Source organism: Amblyomma maculatum, chromosome 7 (assembly GCF_055883805.1).
Source record: "Amblyomma maculatum isolate TAMU_Amacu chromosome 7, ASM5588380v1, whole genome shotgun sequence".
NCBI classification, from domain to species: domain Eukaryota; kingdom Metazoa; phylum Arthropoda; class Arachnida; order Ixodida; family Ixodidae; genus Amblyomma; species Amblyomma maculatum.
Genome location: NC_139350.1, coordinates 87177363 through 87196237, shown reverse-complemented (window position 1 = coordinate 87196237; position 18875 = coordinate 87177363). Strand labels below are relative to the sequence as shown.

Below are 18875 nucleotides of genomic sequence, written 5' to 3'. Positions count from 1 at the left end.
CTTCGTTGTGTTGCTACTATTATGGTATCTGCTTGGAGAATCCAAAGTAAATGTACTACGTGTTATTGCTATGTCGCAGCGTCATACAGGCAGCTATTTGTGTTCAAATCGGAAGTTGAAGTGCTGCTTCATTCTGCTACAAACTGCTTTCCCTGCCCCGTCCTGGTCTGAAGCAGAATATTGCTCCCGAACTGCTCCAAACCAGCTGCCGGGATGTCTTACTACCAAAATTACCTGCACACGGGGACCATGGCAACGCACCATGGCAGAGGTATAACGAGTCTTGGACTAGGGCTTAATGCAAAAATTTACATAATGTAGGGAAGCTCGGAACATATTTGCTCACAAGTAAATTTAATAGGAGCCATAAGCTTCTGGGCGGAATTAATTGTAAACAAATGCACACTGTATGTGACATGGAAAGCGTAGCAGGGGGAGGCAGAAAGTTAGGTAGGTGGGTGAGGTTAAGAAGTTGGCAGGGGTCAGGTGGATGCGGCTGGCAGAGGACCGGTTAATTGGAGTAATGTAGGAGAGGCTTTTGCGTATAATCCAGCTGATGACTATAATAATGGCCTCCTCAACGCATTTTGAATACCCAGCGGAGAGACAAACGAGAGCAGTAAGCAAAGCAGCTTCAGAGCTGGCTGTTTATTGACTTAGGAATGGAGGCTTCGAATTAAGCAAGGAAAAAAATTACGAGACTCTTTGACGGCTAAAGTGGTGAACGGCGAAGGCCTGGGTGCCGCATTCTGCTACGCATTTGTTACGAATGTGGCGGTGAGTGATGCTTGCGAATGAAGAAGTTGGCTACTGTTTCACATTCCTCCCTTCTTTTATGGCATGGTACATGTGGACGCGGAGAATTGTTATAGATACTATGCATTGTCTATCCTGTCAATCAGTTTGTGGGGTTTAACGTCCCAAAGCAACTCGGGCTTTGAGAGGCAGCAAACGCCGCTGATGCCTGCTGTACTAAGACCTCCTAGACATCTTGGTCTGCTTCTGTTTGCTGTGTGACGCGGCGTTCGAAGAAGCGCAAATGAAAGCGCGCCCCTTGTCGAGCTTGTCATTTGCCATTGCTAGCTCATACCTAATGATTCCTAGGCTGTTGCCTAGTCAGTCCTGAAGCCGTGGCCTAATTTAGCTAATTTTTCTTGCCGGCGTGAGCGCCACTATTACACATTGTGTTTGTGCTGGGTTAAGATTTGTCCTGCTGATTTCCTAAGCATCACATTATATAAGTTTCAACAGTTACTTGTGAGGCGGTAATAATTGTAGCGGTTTGTGTTGTGTCTTTCAGCGCTGTGTAATCTTCTACTTATACTGACCTTTCTAGACTAACTAGTGCACATGTGAACCCCTTTTTTGGTAAGGGCCGGATGTTGTCCAAGTGACCAGAAAATGCTGGTCTGTGAAGAAAGCTTTTCTTCTGTTTTGTCCGAATGATCAGCTAAACTTTATGCTTGCCAGCTGGCAGCCATAGTTTCTGGCATTTGCGAGAGCCTTGCATGACATCCGTGTTCTTTGCGGTGAATAGACTTGGGAGCGCTGTCACCTTGGAACACTGGCTCAGCAGATTCTCCAGTCTAGTCTACTTAACTTATTCATTACATCCGGTGCAACTTGCGACGATGATATTCTCTGCTCACTGCGAACCATACACTGGTGCTCTGCGGCTTGATGAATGTCGTTTCATTTCTCTTTTTTCATCGCAGCTGTAACATGGAAGCAGGATGCCGTCTGAGGGTGAGCACGCAATTTATATTTTTGTTCATGAAAGCAGTAAGTAACAAGACCTGGTTTACACTGGCTAAAGGTTAGAATATGTCTTAGCTTTCTCATGCGCACTGTTCGTTAAATACTTGAGCCACTAATAGCATCTGCAATTGCACAGTCGACGTAATGCCTCAACTGCTAGATTGCGGAGGCGAAACTCTCGTGAAATAAAGCCACACATACCTATAAGATAGGTGGGCATGCGCACTTTGAAAGAAAACCATCACTTCTGAAACAGTTGTGAAGGCACTGTGCACATGTTTGGTGGTCGTGTACGGGACTCTAAAAAAAATCAATAGCATGCGATTGGTGCCAAAGGGGGCAAAGCACTGCTTGCAAGTTTCATGCAGTGGTGGCTTCATAATGAAAGCTAATCTCTTTTGTGATTACCGAAATGCTTTGTTCCTCGAAGATGTGCTCATGTTTCATAGTTGCAGTAGTCTTTACATTCTCCGTAAAGTTCTCCAAGCAACATTCTGCAAAATGAGAATAAAGAAAAGTGCTGCAATGCGCTTAAAATTTGAAGGCTTCGAAAATTGCTCAAAACAGAATTTTGCCACTAAAGCGAAAATTGGAGGTCCTGCTGCATTAGCCACATGAATGTGCTGGCAGCAGCACTTTTGGTCAAACGTTCCTGTCATGTTGGTTCATGTTTTCCATCGTGAAACTGTCGCGTGGTTAATTTGAAGTAGCTTGCACTTGCTAGTCGGCATAGGTAGCTTATGTCAAGTTTAATCACCCCAACACCTTTATTATGTGGAGTTCTCGGATGTATGTGCTTCAATGTGAGTGGTGTCAAGGAATTGAGGAACTTTATAATATTGAGGAATTTACTACATGCAGATCTGTTACATCCAGGTTTGCAATGCAGTAGGCACTGTTTGGTTATGTTCTCACAACCTGCCTTCTCTTTCTTCCCCTTCTCACTGTTTCTTTAATTCAATGTACCTTCCAAATTTGTCGGACACTCCACCGGTATATAAAACCAGAAAACATCCTGATCGGTTACTTTAATGTGATTAACATTACATGCTTTGGCTGGCCTCTTCTTCATGTACCTTTTTAAACCATTTTTCATAAACCCTTTGACTATGCATTGTGTTGAGTCACATCTGCTTGTAACTGGCATCCAGGCATTAATTTATTTCTTATGACTTAACTTGCTCATATGCTTAAAATAAGCCACCTTTAAGCAGTCCAATAGCACTGGCATGCTAAGCACAGGAGCACTAGCTTTCAGCTGAAATTTGTGTACGTTTTAAAGTTCTTGGGCGAATGGCCACTCTAGCATGCAGCGCTTACCTGTCTGCATTAGTTTTCATTGCAGTGCAGTAGTCGACATTGGCCACTTTCACTTTAGCCTTGTTCATTTAGAGGGACAGTCTGCGTCAGGAGACGAGTATAAAAATGTTGCCACATTCTGGTAGATCTCAACATTTGATGGAAGTATTGAGGGGAGAACGCGGGATTCAACCAGGAATTTATATTATAAATTGACGAAGAGAGTCTTATTTAAGGAGATGGTGGCATCCGACTGTGTCCTTCGTTGTGTTGCTACTATTATGGTATCTGTTTGGAGAATCCAAAGTAAATGTACTACGTGTTATTGCTATGTCGCAGCGTCATACAGGCAGCTATTTGTGTTCAAATCGGAAGTTGAAGTGCTGCTTCATTCTGCTACAAACTGCTTTCCCTGCCCCGTCCTGGTCTGAAGCAGAATATTGCTCCCGAACTGCTCCAAACCAGCTGCCGGGATGTCTTACTACCAAAATTACCTGCACACGGGGACCATGGCAACGCACCATGGCAGAGGTATAACGAGTCTTGGACTAGGGCTTAATGCAAAAATTTACATAATGTAGGGAAGCTCGGAACATATTTGCTCACAAGTAAATTTAATAGGAGCCATAAGCTTCTGGGCGGAATTAATTGTAAACAAATGCACACTGTATGTGACATGGAAAGCGTAGCAGGGGGAGGCAGAAAGTTAGGTAGGTGGGTGAGGTTAAGAAGTTGGCAGGGGTCAGGTGGATGCGGCTGGCAGAGGACCGGTTAATTGGAGTAATGTAGGAGAGGCTTTTGCGTATAATCCAGCTGATGACTATAATAATGGCCTCCTCACAGCATTTTGAATACCCAGCGGAGAGACAAACGAGAGCAGTAAGCAAAGCAGCTTCAGAGCTGGCTGTTCATTGACTTGGGAATGGAGGTTTCGAATTAAGCAAGGAAAAAAATTACGAGACTCTTTGACGGCTAAAGTGGTGAACGGCGAAGGCCTGGGTGCCGCATTCTGCTACGCATTTGTTACGAATGTGGCGGTGAGTGATGCTTGCGAATGAAGAAGTTGGCTACTGTTTCACATTCCTCCCTTCTTTTATGGCATGGTACATGTGGACGCGGAGAATTGTTATAGATACTATGCATTGTCTATCCTGTCAATCAGTTTGTGGGGTTTAACGTCCCAAAGCAACTCAGGCTTTGAGAGGCGGCAAACGCCGCTGATGCCTGCTGTACTAAGACCTCCTAGACATCTTGGTCTGCTTCTGTTTGCTGTGTGACGCGGCGTTCGAAGAAGCGCAAATGAAAGCGCGCCCCTTGTCGAGCTTGTCATTTGCCATTGCTAGCTCATACCTAATGATTCCTAGGCTGTTGCCTAGTCAGTCCTGAAGCCGTGGCCTAATTTAGCTAATTTTTCTTGCCGGCGTGAGCGCCACTATTACACATTGTGTTTGTGCTGGGTTAAGATTTGTCCTGCTGATTTCCTAAGCATCACATTATATAAGTTTCAACAGTTACTTGTGAGGCGGTAATAATTGTAGCGGTTTGTGTTGTGTCTTTCAGCGCTGTGTAATCTTCTACTTATACTGACCTTTCTAGACTAACTAGTGCACATGTGAACCCCTTTTTTGGTAAGGGCCGGATGTTGTCCAAGTGACCAGAAAATGCTGGTCTGTGAAGAAAGCTTTTCTTCTGTTTTGTCCGAATGATCAGCTAAACTTTATGCTTGCCAGCTGGCAGCCATAGTTTCTGGCATTTGCGAGAGCCTTGCATGACATCCGTGTTCTTTGCGGTGAATAGACTTGGGAGCGCTGTCACCTTGGAACACTGGCTCAGCAGATTCTCCAGTCTAGTCTACTTAACTTATTCATTACATCCGGTGCAACTTGCGACGATGATATTCTCTGCTCACTGCGAACCATACACTGGTGCTCTGCGGCTTGATGAATGTCGTTTCATTTCTCTTTTTTCATCGCAGCTGTAACATGGAAGCAGGATGCCGTCTGAGGGTGAGCACGCAATTTCTATTTTTGTTCATGAAAGCAGTAAGTAACAAGACCTGGTTTACACTGGCTAAAGGTTAGAATATGTCTTAGCTTTCTCATGCGCACTGTTCGTTAAATACTTGAGCCACTAATAGCATCTGCAATTGCACAGTCGACGTAATGCCTCAACTGCTAGATTGCGGAGGCGAAACTCTCGTGAAATAAAGCCACACATACCTATAAGATAGGTGGGCATGCGCACTTTGAAAGAAAACCATCACTTCTGAAACAGTTGTGAAGGCACTGTGCACATGTTTGGTGGTCGTGTACGGGACTCTAAAAAAAATCAATAGCATGCGATTGGTGCCAAAGGGGGCAAAGCACTGCTTGCAAGTTTCATGCAGTGGTGGCTTCATAATGAAAGCTAATCTCTTTTGTGATTACCGAAATGCTTTGTTCCTCGAAGATGTGCTCATGTTTCATAGCTGCAGTAGTCTTTACATTCTCCGTAAAGTTCTCCAAGCAACATTCTGCAAAATGAGAATAAAGAAAAGTGCTGCAATGCGCTTAAAATTTGAAGGCTTCGAAAATTGCTCAAAACAGAATTTTGCCACTAAAGCGAAAATTGGAGGTCCTGCTGCATTAGCCACATGAATGTGCTGGCACCAGCACTTTTGGTCAAACGTTCCTGTCATGTTGGTTCATGTTTTCCATCGTGAAACTGTCGCGTGGTTAATTTGAAGTAGCTTGCACTAGCTAGTCGGCATAGGTAGCTTATGTCAAGTTTAATCACCCCAACACCTTTATTATGTGGAGTTCTCGGATGTATGTGCTTCAATGTGAGTGGTGTCAAGGAATTGAGGAACTTTATAATATTGAGGAATTTACTACATGCAGATCTGTTACATCCAGGTTTGCAATGCAGTAGGCACTGTTTGGTTATGTTCTCACAACCTGCCTTCTCTTTCTTCCCCTTCTCACTGTTTCTTTAATTCAATGTTCCTTCCAAATTTGTCGGACACTCCACCGGTATAAAAAACCAGAAAACATCCTGATCGGTTACTTTAATGTGATTAACATTACATGCTTTGGCTGGCCTCTTCTTCATGTACCTTTTTAAACCATTTTTCATAAACCCTTTGACTATGCATTGTGTTGAGTCACATCTGCTTGTAACTGGCATCCAGGCATTAATTTATTTCTTATGACTTAACTTGCTCATATGCTTAAAATAAGCCACCTTTAAGCAGTCCAATAGCACTGGCATGCTAAGCACAGGAGCACTAGCTTTCAGCTGAAATTTGTGTACGTTTTAAAGTTCTTGGGCGAATGGCCACTCTAGCATGCAGCGCTTACCTGTCTGCATTAGTTTTCATTGCAGTGCAGTAGTCGACATTGGCCACTTTCACTTCAGCCTTGTTCATTTAGAGGGACAGTCTGCGTCAGGAGACGAGTATAAAAATGTTGCCACATTCTGGTAGATCTCAACATTTGATGGAAGTATTGAGGGGAGAACGCGGGATTCAACCAGGAATTTATATTATAAATTGACGAAGAGAGTCTTATTTAAGGAGATGGTGGCATCCGACTGTGTCCTTCGTTGTGTTGCTACTATTATGGTATCTGCTTGGAGAATCCAAAGTAAATGTACTACGTGTTATTGCTATGTCGCAGCGTCATACAGGCAGCTATTTGTGTTCAAATCGGAAGTTGAAGTGCTGCTTCATTCTGCTACAAACTGCTTTCCCTGCCCCGTCCTGGTCTGAAGCAGAATATTGCTCCCGAACTGCTCCAAACCAGCTGCCGGGATGTCTTACTACCAAAATTACCTGCACACGGGGACCATGGCAACGCACCATGGCAGAGGTATAACGAGTCTTGGACTAGGGCTTAATGCAAAAATTTACATAATGTAGGGAAGCTCGGAACATATTTGCTCACAAGTAAATTTAATAGGAGCCATAAGCTCCTGGGCGGAATTAATTGTAAACAAATGCACACTGTATGTGACATGGAAAGCGTAGCAGGGGGAGGCAGAAAGTTAGGTAGGTGGGTGAGGTTAAGAAGTTGGCAGGGGTCAGGTGGATGCGGCTGGCAGAGGACCGGTTAATTGGAGTAATGTAGGAGAGGCTTTTGCGTATAATCCAGCTGATGACTATAATAATGGCCTCCTCACAGCATTTTGAATACCCAGCGGAGAGACAAACGAGAGCAGTAAGCAAAGCAGCTTCAGAGCTGGCTGTTCATTGACTTAGGAATGGAGGTTTCGAATTAAGCAAGAAAAAAAATTACGAGACTCTTTGACGGCTAAAGTGGTGAACGGCGAAGGCCTGGGTGCCGCATTCTGCTACGCATTTGTTACGAATGTGGCGGTGAGTGATGCTTGCGAATGAAGAAGTTGGCTACTGTTTCACATTCCTCCCTTCTTTTATGGCATGGTACATGTGGACGCGGAGAATTGTTATAGATACTATGCATTGTCTATCCTGTCAATCAGTTTGTGGGGTTTAACGTCCCAAAGCAACTCAGGCTTTGAGAGGCGGCAAACGCCGCTGATGCCTGCTGTACTAAGACCTCCTAGACATCTTGGTCTGCTTCTGTTTGCTGTGTGACGCGGCGTTCGAAGAAGCGCAAATGAAAGCGCGCCCCTTGTCGAGCTTGTCATTTGCCATTGCTAGCTCATACCTAATGATTCCTAGGCTGTTGCCTAGTCAGTCCTGAAGCCGTGGCCTAATTTAGCTAATTTTTCTTGCCGGCGTGAGCGCCACTATTACACATTGTGTTTGTGCTGGGTTAAGATTTGTCCTGCTGATTTCCTAAGCATCACATTATATAAGTTTCAACAGTTACTTGTGAGGCGGTAATAATTGTAGCGGTTTGTGTTGTGACTCTCAGCGCTGTGTAATCTTCTACTTATACTGACCTTTCTAGACTAACTAGTGCACATGTGAACCCCTTTTTTGGTAAGGGCCGGATGTTGTCCAAGTGACCAGAAAAGTGACCAGAAAATGCTGGTCTGTGAAGAAAGCTTTTCTTCTGTTTTGTCCGAATGATCAGCTAAACTTTATGCTTGCCAGCTGGCAGCCATAGTTTCTGGCATTTGCGAGAGTCTTGCATGACATCCGTGTTCTTTGCGGTGAATAGACTTGGGAGCGCTGTCACCTTGGAACACTGGCTCAGCAGATTCTCCAGTCTAGTCTACTTAACTTATTCATTACATCCGGTGCAACTTGCGACGATGATATTCTCTGCTCACTGCGAACCATACACTGGTGCTCTGCGGCTTGATAAATGTCGTTTCATTTCTCTTTTTTCATCGCAGCTGTAACATGGAAGCAGGATGCCGTCGGAGGGTGAGCACGCAATTTCTATTTTTGTTCATGAAAGCAGTAAGTAACAAGACCTGGTTTACACTGGCTAAAGGTTAGAATATGTCTTAGCTTTCTCATGCGCACTGTTCGTTAAATACTTGAGCCACTAATAGCATCTGCAATTGCACAGTCGACGTAATGCCTCAACTGCTAGATTGCGGAGGCGAAACTCTCGTGAAATAAAGCCACACGTACCTATAAGATAGGTGGGCATGCGCACTTTGAAAGAAAACCATCACTTCTGAAACAGTTGTGAAGGCACTGTGCACATGTTTGGTGGTCGTGTACGGGACTCTAAAAAAAATCAGTAGCATGCGATTGGTGCCAAAGAGGGCAAAGCACTGCTTGCAAGTTTCATGCAGTGGTGGCTTCATAAGGAAAGCTAATCTCTTTTGTGATTACCGAAATGCTTTGTTCCTCGAAGATGTGCTCATGTTTCATAGTTGCAGTAGTCTTTACATTCTCCGTAAAGTTCTCCAAGCAACATTCTGCAAAATGAGAATAAAGAACAGTGCTGCAATGCGCTTAAAATTTGAAGGCTTCGAAAATTGCTCAAAACAGAATTTTGCCACTAAAGCGAAAATTGGAGGTCCTGCTGCATTAGCCACATGAATGTGCTGGCACCAGCACTTTTGGTCAAACGTTCCTGTCATGTTGGTTCATGTTTTCCATGGTGAAACTGTCGCGTGGTTAATTTGAAGTAGCTAGCACTAGCTAGTCGGCATAGGTAGCTTATGTCAAATTTAATCACCCCAACACCTTTATTATGTGGAGTTCTCGGATGTATGTGCTTCAATGTGAGTGGTGTCAAGGAATTGAGGAACTTTATAATATTGAGGAATTTTCTACATGCAGATCTGTTACATCCAGGTTTGCAATGCAGTAGGCACTGTTTGGTTATGTTCTCACAACCTGCTTTCTCTTTCTTCCCCTTCTCACTGTTTCTTTAATTCAATGTACCTTCCAAATTTGTCGGACACTCCACCGGTATATAAAACCAGAAAACATCCTGATCGGTTACTTTAATGTGATTAACATTACATGCTTTGGCTGGCCTCTTCTTCATGTACCTTTTTAAACCATTTTTCATAAACCCTTTGACTATGCATTGTGTTGAGTCACATCTGCTTGTAACTAGCATCCAGGCATTAATTTATTTCTTATGACTTAACTTGCTCATATGCTTAAAATAAGCCACCTTTAAGCAGTCCAATAGCACTGGCATGCTAAGCACAGGAGCACTAGCTTTCAGCTGAAATTTGTGTACGTGTTAAAGTTCTTGGGCGAGTGGCCACTCTAGCATGCAGCGCTTACCTGTCTGCATTAGTTTTCATTGCAGTGCAGTAGTCGACATTGGCCATTTTCACTCTAGCCTTGTTCATTTAGAGGGACAGTCTGCGTCAGGAGACGAGTATAAAAATGTTGCCACATTCTGGTAGATCTCAACATTTGATGGAAGTATTGAGGGGAGAACGCGGGATTCAACCAGGAATTCATATTATAAATTGACGAAGAGAGTCTTATTTAAGCAGATGGTGGCATCCGACTGTGTCCTTCGTTGTGTTGCTACTATTATGGTATCTGCTTGGAGAATCCAAAGTAAATGTACTACGTGTTATTGCTATGTCGCAGCGTCATACAGGCAGCTATTTGTGTTCAAATCGGAAGTTGAAGTGCTGCTTCATTCTGCTACAAACTGCTTTCCCTGCTCCGTCCTGGTCTGAAGCAGAATATTGCTCCCAAACTGCTCCAAACCAGCTGCCGGGATGTCTTACTACCAAATTTAGCTGCATACGGGGACCATGGCAACGCACCATGGCAGAGGTATAACGAGTCTTGGACTAGGGCTTAATGCAAAAATTTACATAATGTAGGGAAGCTCGGAACATATTTGCTCACAAGTAAATTTAATAGGAGCCATAAGCTCCTGGGCGGAATTAATTGTGAAAAAATGCACAGTGTATGTGACATGGAAAGCGTAGCAGGGGGAGGCAGAAAGTTAGGTAGTTGGGTGAGGTTAAGAAGTTGGCAGGGGTCAGGTGGATGCAGCTGGCAGAGGACCGGTTAATTGGAGTAATGTAGGAGAGGCTTTTGCGTATAATCCAGCTGATGACTATAATAATGGCCTCCTCACAGCAGTTTGAATACCCAGCGGAGAGACAAACGAGAGCAGTAAGCAAAGCAGCTTCAGAGCTGGCTATTCATTGACTTAGGAATGGAGGTTTCGAATTAAGCAAGGAAAAAAATTACGAGACTCTTTGACGGCTAAAGTGGTGAACGGCGAAGGCCTGGGTGCCGCATTCTGCTACGCATTTGTTACGAATGTGGCGGTGAGTGATGCTTGCGAATGAAGAAGTTGGCTACTGTTTCACATTCCTCCCTTCTTTTATGGCATGGTACATGTGGACGCGGAGAATTGTTATAGATACTATGCATTGTCTATCCTGTCAATCAGTTTGTGGGGTTTAACGTCCCAAAGCAACTCAGGCTTTGAGAGGCGGCAAACGCCGCTGATGTGTGCTGTACTAACACCTCCTAGACATCTTGGTCTGCTTCTGTTTGCTGTGTGACGCGGCGTTCGAAGAAGCGCAAATGAAAGCGCGCCCCTTGTCGAGCTTGTCATTTGCCATTGCTAGCTCATACCTAATGATTCCTAGGCTGTTGCCTAGTCAGTCCTGAAGCCGTGGCCTAATTTAGCTAATTTTTCTTGCCGGCGTGAGCGCCACTATTACACATTGTGTTTGTGCTAGGTTAAGATTTGTCCTGCTGATTTCCTAAGCATCACATTATATAAGTTTCAACAGTTACTTGTGAGGCGGTAATAATTGTAGCGGTTTGTGTTGTGACTCTCAGCGCTGTGTAATCTTCTACTTATACTGATCTTTCTAAACTAACTTGTGAGCATGTGAACTCCTTTTTTTGGTAAGGGCCGATGTTCTCCAAGTGACGAGAAAATACTGGTCTGTGAAGACAGCTTTTCTTCTGTTTTGTCCAAATGATAAGCTAAACTTTATGCTTTGCCAGCTGGCAGCCATTGTTTCTGGCAATTGCAAGAACCTTGCATGATATCTGTGTTCTTCGCGGGGAATAGACTTGAGCGCTGTCACCTTGGAACACTGGCTCAGCAGGTTCTCCGGTCTCGTCTACTTAACACATTCATTACATCCGGTGCAACTTACGACGGTGATATTCTCTGCTCACTGTGAACCTTTTACCGGTGCTCTGTGGTTAGATAAATGTGTGTTTTTTTTTTTTTTTGCAGCTTCAGCGGGAAAGCAGGTAGTCGGCAGGTGAGCACGATAGTTTTATTGTTCATGAGAGCAGTATGTAATAAGACCTGGTCTACACTGGGTAAAGGTTAGATTATGTCTTAGCTTTCTCATGCACACTGTTCGTTAATTACTTGAACCACTAATAGCATCTGCAATTGCACAGTCGACTTAATGGCTCAACTGCTAGATTGCGGAGGCGAAACTATTGTGAAATAAAGCCACACATATTTATAAGATAGGTGGGAATGCGCACTTTGCAAGAAAACCATCACTTCGGAAACAGTTGTGAAGGCACTGTGCACAAGTTTGGTGGTCGTGTACGGGACTCTGCAAAGAAACCAATATCATGCAATCGGCGCAGAAGTGGGCAAAGCACTGCTCGCAAGTTTCACGCAGCGATGGTTTCCTAATGAAAGCTAGTCTGTTTTGAAGGTACTGATTTGCTTTGTCTCTCGAAGATGTGCTTATGTTTCATAGTTGTAGTAGTCTGTACATTCTGTGTAAAGTTCTCCAAGGAACATTCTGCTAAATGAGAATAAAAAGCGCATATGAGATGCATCGTTTTAACGGACTGAGTAGCTACATTTTATAAAGGAAAGTTAAAAATTTAAGTGCTACTTTTTTTCTTTAGCATTGCTTGATTCGCTTTTAAAATGCCTTTAAAACTCACGCAAGCAAGGATGCCATTATATTTGTAGCGGCATTGCCATCAGAAGTGTTCCTAGAAGGGAGAACTTGTTGGGTTCTGTGGTAGAATTCACTGGGTTTTAGTTTATTTATTCATTTCATTCTTCTTAGAGCTGTCTTAGTACTCTCAATTATTGCTTTAATGAAATCTGTGCATCTTAATAAAACGTCTCTGCGCGACTTGGGCGGTGTGGCAATCTTTGTGCTCATGACGACGCCTCATGGCATCCCAATTACGCAGACGCTGAAAAAAAGACGGCGCGACGTCATCAAGGAGGTAGACGGCGAGCGAAGCCTTGCGGTAAGTGGTGCTGGAGCACTCGCCGCCATTTTGACCTACTTATCCGTCCTCTGCGGCCAGTCAAAGTTACCGACGCCGGGCCGCGCTAAGCCTGTGGTCTGCGTACTTTGCCCACGGTTCCTTATTTCGCCTTTGGCGCTATTTTTATGCGCGCCATCATTGCTCATGCAGCTGGGCAGGCGCTTGCAGTGGTAGCAATTTTGCGCTCAACTGCGCGAGGCCCTTTGTGTGTCGTTTGGCTTGAGCCATCAGCTGTTCCAGGCAGGACGTATGGTAGCCATTTTTAACAGAGCTTTACAGTGTGAGCCTTGAACTGTGCCATATTGGCGTGCCGAGTGCGTAGCATATAAAACTTGTATTTTCGGCGACATTGACAACGTTCGAAATTTATTTAGGTTTTTTTTTAGGTGCGCGTATTGAGATACAAATAATTACTGCCTTTTCCGTTTGGCAGTTATTACATATGCCTTTTTATTTGCCTCTTTTTGATTTTTTCTTTCCTTTTTTGGATTTATTTTCTCATTTTGTGTGCAATGCTGCCGCAATATTTGTGACGCTTTGTCATTGTCCTGCGAAATTTTGCAAGCAAATTCTGCGCAGGGTTTTGCCTCGTTTTCTACCTGTCGCACGTTTTGCTCAAACCTCTACGATCTGTCGCTACGCTCCTGCGGTGCCGTCTGCAGAGAGCGAAAAAAAAAAATGGACGGTAAAGCAGGAGACACATGTGCGAAAGCTTGACCGGCGTGCCGCAGCGAACGCCGCATGCGAACTACCGCCCAGTGCCAGCCGGAACACATGGAGCACCGCTCGTCCGGCGAGCGAGCTCCCTCAAGCTCCGCCCACAGCCGTGCCACTGTGCAGCGGAGATGGAAGGCTGCTTGGCTTGATAAACTTCACATGAATTCACGCTCGTACAAGAAATGACAAAACAGCGATGTTATCAGAAGGATTGTCTGCTGTACTCGTGCAACAACAGCAAGCCTGCACACGTACGAAGCTTTCGGCAACGATGCCACCCGCGGACGGGCTGGGCGCCGAACTTCACCGATTCGTGCTTGCCCTAGTCGTCGCTAGGCCTAGCCGGTGTCGTACCAAAGAGGCAGCGGACCGCGCTTCGGAACGGGCCAACGCTGTAATAAAGGTTCGAATGTCATCACCAGGGTACTGAGAAGGCCATCTTATAATAGAATGAACATAAGCTCGATTTGAGCAGCGCATTCGGCAGCGGAGCGAGCAGACGTTTGGCGATCGACCGGGCAGCAGCAGTGGTTGGGCGAACAAACTCGCTTGTTGTCGCAGTTATCACTCGTAGCAGCTCTTCAGTATTGGCTGGCGATCTTCGCAATTTACTTGTAGTTGACAGTCCTGTGTTTAGTGACTTTTTATGCACACGAAGAAACAATACTGAAGGGTTTTTCAGATGCCGGCGCGTCCGCGTCGTGTGCTCGGTAGGACCTCGACGGTGGAGCCGAGAGGCGCTTCACTGCATAGCCCCCCTACGTCACCGTGACGTCGCCGCCGTTCGCGCTCGCATTGGCTGCAGCCACCCGCCGGAGCGTCCCTTCGCCACGCTTCGCATGCGGACTGCCGGAGACATCTGCCCGGTTGGACGCGGGCGGCGAGCGCCGGTTTGCCGGATCGGACTCGTCCGGACGCGGCGCGCCGGAGCAGATCGCACTCGCTTTTCGGACATGTGTCCCCGCCTGAAACCTTTTCAGAAGACCTGGTGTGGTCGTTTTCAAAGTGCAGAAAATGTTTTACGTTAATTTTAGTTAATATCAATACTAAGCGAATTGTGCCCTAATCTCGCCGTTTAGGGGGTCAGTGATGGAATATATTAAATCCGATAAAGGCTCTTGTTTCGCCTTTACCTCGCACCATTCACTTGTGCCTTTACCGACCTTTTGTTGCGTACATACGTTGCAGATCAAGCTGTTGCAATGGGTTGCTGACATATACAATTAGTCGCATATAATGACCATAATGATTTCCGCGTATTTAATATATTTTTTTAATTTAATTTAGACTTACTCTTTTCCTATGTTCACTATATTTATATAGTTTATGCAAGAACCTTGACAGCTTTTCACACTGCCGTCAATGCTGAAGCCTAAAAAAAAAAAATTCATTGATCCAATATGATATTGAATTAATAAATATTAATCCTTGTTGTATTTCATTGGAGTATTTTTACCGCTAGTTTGGTTATTTGTTGTAATTTAGCAGATACGTTTCATCATCCACATGACTGTACCGACTGCAGGGCAAAGAACTCTCCTATATTCCTCCACTTAACCCGGTCCCGTGCTTGCTGCATCCACTTGACCCCTGCGAACTTCTTGACCTCATCTGCCCATCTAACTCTCTGCCGCCCGCTGCTCCGCTTTCCTTCCCTTGGAATCCAGTTTGTTACACTAAGCGACCATCGGTGATCCTTTCTTCGCACTGCATGTCCTGCCCATGTCTATTTCTTCTTCCTGATTTCCACTAGAATGTCAGTAACCCGAGTTATTTTCTCTGACCCACTCTACACGTTTCCTATCTCTTAATGTTACACCTATCATGTTTCGCTCCATAGCCCTCTGCGTTGTCCTCAACTTGAGTGGAACCCTTTTTGTTGGCCTCCACGTTTCAGCCGCATGGTGAGTACAGGCAAGATGCAACTGATGTATACTTTCCTTTTGAGCGATACCGGTAAGCTGCTAGTCATTATCTGCGAGTGCTTGCCAAATGTGCTCCATCCCAATTTTATTCTCCTTGTTATTTCCCTTTCATGGTCCAGATCTGCGGTTACTACCTGTCCTAAGTAGACATATTCGCCTACTACTTCCAGTGCTCCGCTACCTAACTTAAACCGCTGTTCCTTCCCAAGACTGTTGAACATTACCTTAGTCTTCTGCATATTGATTTTCAAGCCTACCTTTCTACTTTTCCTCTCTAGGTCATCAATCATTCATTGCAGTTCATCCCATGAGTTACTTAGTAAGACAATGCAATCAGCAAATCGCAGATTACTGAGGTATTCTCCATCTGCCCTTATCCTTAACTGCTGCCATTCCAAGTCTCTGAATACTTCTTCTAATCAAGCTGTGAATTGCACTGGGGAGATCGTGTCTCTTTGCCCAGCACCTCTCTTTATAGGAATTTAGCTATTTTATGCAGAACTATGGTTTACTGTGCAGCCCCTATATATATCCTTCTTGCACTTTCACGTACGGCTCGTCTACACCCTGACTTTGCAATGCTCGCATGACCGCCGAGGTTTCTACCGAGTCAAATTTAATCACTCCGCCGGGGTGGCACAGTGGTTACGGCGCTCGACTACTGTTCCCAAGGATGCGAGATCGAATCTTGGCCTCGGCAGCCGCTTTTCGATGGAGGCAAAAAGCAAGGCGCCCGCGTGCTGTGCGATGTCAGTGCACGTTAAAGAACCCCAGGTGGTCGAAATTTCCTGAGCCCTCCACTGCGGCGTGGGACGTTAAGCCCCAGAAACCAAACGAAACCAATTGAGACAGATACTGTGCCTTTTCTATCCTGTCAATCAATTTCAAACGCAGCTGATGCCTGCTGTACTAACACCTCCTAGACATCTTGGTCTGCTTCTGTTTGCTGTGTGACGCGGCGTTCGAGGAAGCGCAAATGAAAGCTTGGATAGGACGCCCGATGGGGTCAGCTTCATATATGCATTAATCGCCTTGTGACATTGTGACCTGTCGTGGCGGTACATCGCGCGCCCCTTGTCGAGCTTGTCATTTGCCATTGCTAGCTCATACCTAATTATTCTTAGGTTGTTGCCTAGTCAGTCCTGAAGCCGTGGCCTAATTTAGCGAATTTTCTTGCCGGCGTGAGCGCCACTATTACACATTGTGTTCGTGCTGGGTTAAGATTTGTCCTGCTGATTTCCTAAGCATCACATTATCTAAGTTTCAACAGTTACTTGTGAGGCGGTAATAATTGTAGCGGTTTGTGTTGTGTCTTTCAGCGCTGTGTAATCTTCTACTTATACTGACCTTTCTAGACTAACTAGTGCACATGTGAACCCCTTTTTTGGTAAGGGCCGGATGTTGTCCAAGTGACCAGAAAATGCTGGTCTGTGAAGAAAGCTTTTCTTCTGTTTTGTCCGAATGATCAGCTAAACTTTATGCTTGCCAGCTGGCAGCCATAGTTTCTGGCATTTGCGAGAGCCTTGCATGACATCCGTGTTCTTTGCGGTGAATAGACTTGGGAACGCTGTCACCTTGGAACACTGGCTCAGCAGATTCTCCAGTCTAGTCTACTTAACTTATTCATTACATCCGGTGCAACTTGCGACGATATTTTCTGCTCACTGCGAACCATACACTGGTGCTCTGCGGCTTGATAAATGTCGTTTCATTTCTCTTTTTTCATCGCAGCTGTAACATGGAAGCAGGATGCCGTCTGAGGGTGAGCACGCAATTTCTATTTTTGTTCATGAAAGCAGTAAGTAACAAGACCTGGTTTACACTGGCTAAAGGTTAGAATATGTCTTAGCTTTCTCATGCGCACTGTTCGTTAAATACTTGAGCCACTAATAGCATCTGCAATTGCACAGTCGACGTAATGCCTCAACTGCTAGATTGCGGAGGCGAAACTCTCGTGAAATAAAGCCACACGTACCTATAAGATAGGTGGGCATGCGCACTTTGAAAGAAAACCATCACTTCTGAAACAGTTGTGAAGGCACTGTGCACATGTTTGGTGGTCGTGTACGGGACTCTAAAAAAAATCAGTAGCATGCGATTGGTGCCAAAGAGGGCAAAGCACTGCTTGCAAGTTTCATGCAGTGGTGGCTTCATAAGGAAAGCTAATCTCTTTTGTGATTACCGAAATGCTTTGTTCCTCGAAGATGTGCTCATGTTTCATAGTTGCAGTAGTCTTTACATTCTCCGTAAAGTTCTCCAAGCAACATTCTGCAAAATGAGAGTAAAGAAAAGTGGTGCAATGCGCTTAAAATTTGAAGGCTTCGAAAATTGCTCAAAACAGAATTTTGCCACTAAAGCGAAAATTGGAGGTCCTGCTGCATTAGCCACATGAATGTGCTGGCACCAGCACTTTTGGTCAAACGTTCCTGTCATGTTGGTTCATGTTTTCCATCGTGAAACTGTCGCGTGGTTAATTTGAAGTAGCTAGCACTAGCTAGTTGGCATAGGTAGCTTATGTCAAATTTAATCACCCCAACACCTTTATTATGTGGAGTTCTCGGATGTATGTGCTTCAATGTGAGTGGTGTCAAGGAATTGAGGAACTTTATAATATTGAGGAATTTTCTACATGCAGATCTGTTACATCCAGGTTTGCAATGCAGTAGGCACTGTTTGGTTATGTTCTCACAACCTGCCTTCTCTTTCTTCCCCTTCTCACTGTTTCTTTAATTCAATGTACCTTCCAAATTTGTCGGACACTCCACCGGTATATAAAACCAGAAAACATCCTGATCGGTTACTTTAATGTGATTAACATTACATGCTTTGGCTGGCCTCTTCTTCATGTACCTTTTTAAACCATTTTTCATAAACCCTTTGACTATGCATTGTGTTGAGTCACATCTGCTTGTAACTAGCATCCAGGCATTAATTTATTTCTTATGACTTAACTTGCTCATATGCTTAAAATAAGCCACCTTTAAGCAGTCCAATAGCACTGGCATGCTAAGCACAGGAGCACTAGCTTTCAGCTGAAATTTGTGTACGTGTTAAAGTTCTTGGGCGAGTGGCCACTCTAGCATGCAGCGCTTACCTGTCTGCATTAGTTTTCATTGCAGTGCAGTAGTCGACATTGGCCATTTTCACTCTAGCCTTGTTCATTTAGAGGGACAGTCTGCGTCAGGAGACGAGTATAAAAATGTTGCCACATTCTGGTAGATCTCAACATTTGATGGAAGTATTGAGGGGAGAACGCGGGATTCAACCAGGAATTCATATTATAAATTGACGAAGAGAGTCTTATTTAAGCAGATGGTGGCATCCGACTGTGTCCTTCGTTGTGTTGCTACTATTATGGTATCTGCTTGGAGAATCCAAAGTAAATGTACTACGTGTTATTGCTATGTCGCAGCGTCATACAGGCAGCTATTTGTGTTCAAATCGGAAGTTGAAGTGCTGCTTCATTCTGCTACAAACTGCTTTCCCTGCTCCGTCCTGGTCTGAAGCAGAATATTGCTCCCAAACTGCTCCAAACCAGCTGC

General features: G+C 44.7%; 1 long non-coding RNA gene across 1 annotated transcript; it reads left to right on the top strand.

The window, feature by feature from the left end:
- The first annotated feature begins 8360 nt into the window (after positions 1 to 8360).
- LOC146183886 (uncharacterized) lies at positions 8361 to 15893 on the top strand. The gene is made up of 4 exons (XR_014708513.1): positions 8361 to 8392; positions 11673 to 11700; positions 12611 to 12670; positions 15249 to 15893. It is a non-coding gene; the product is annotated as an uncharacterized LOC146183886 (long non-coding RNA).
- The last annotated feature ends 2982 nt before the right edge of the window (positions 15894 to 18875 follow it).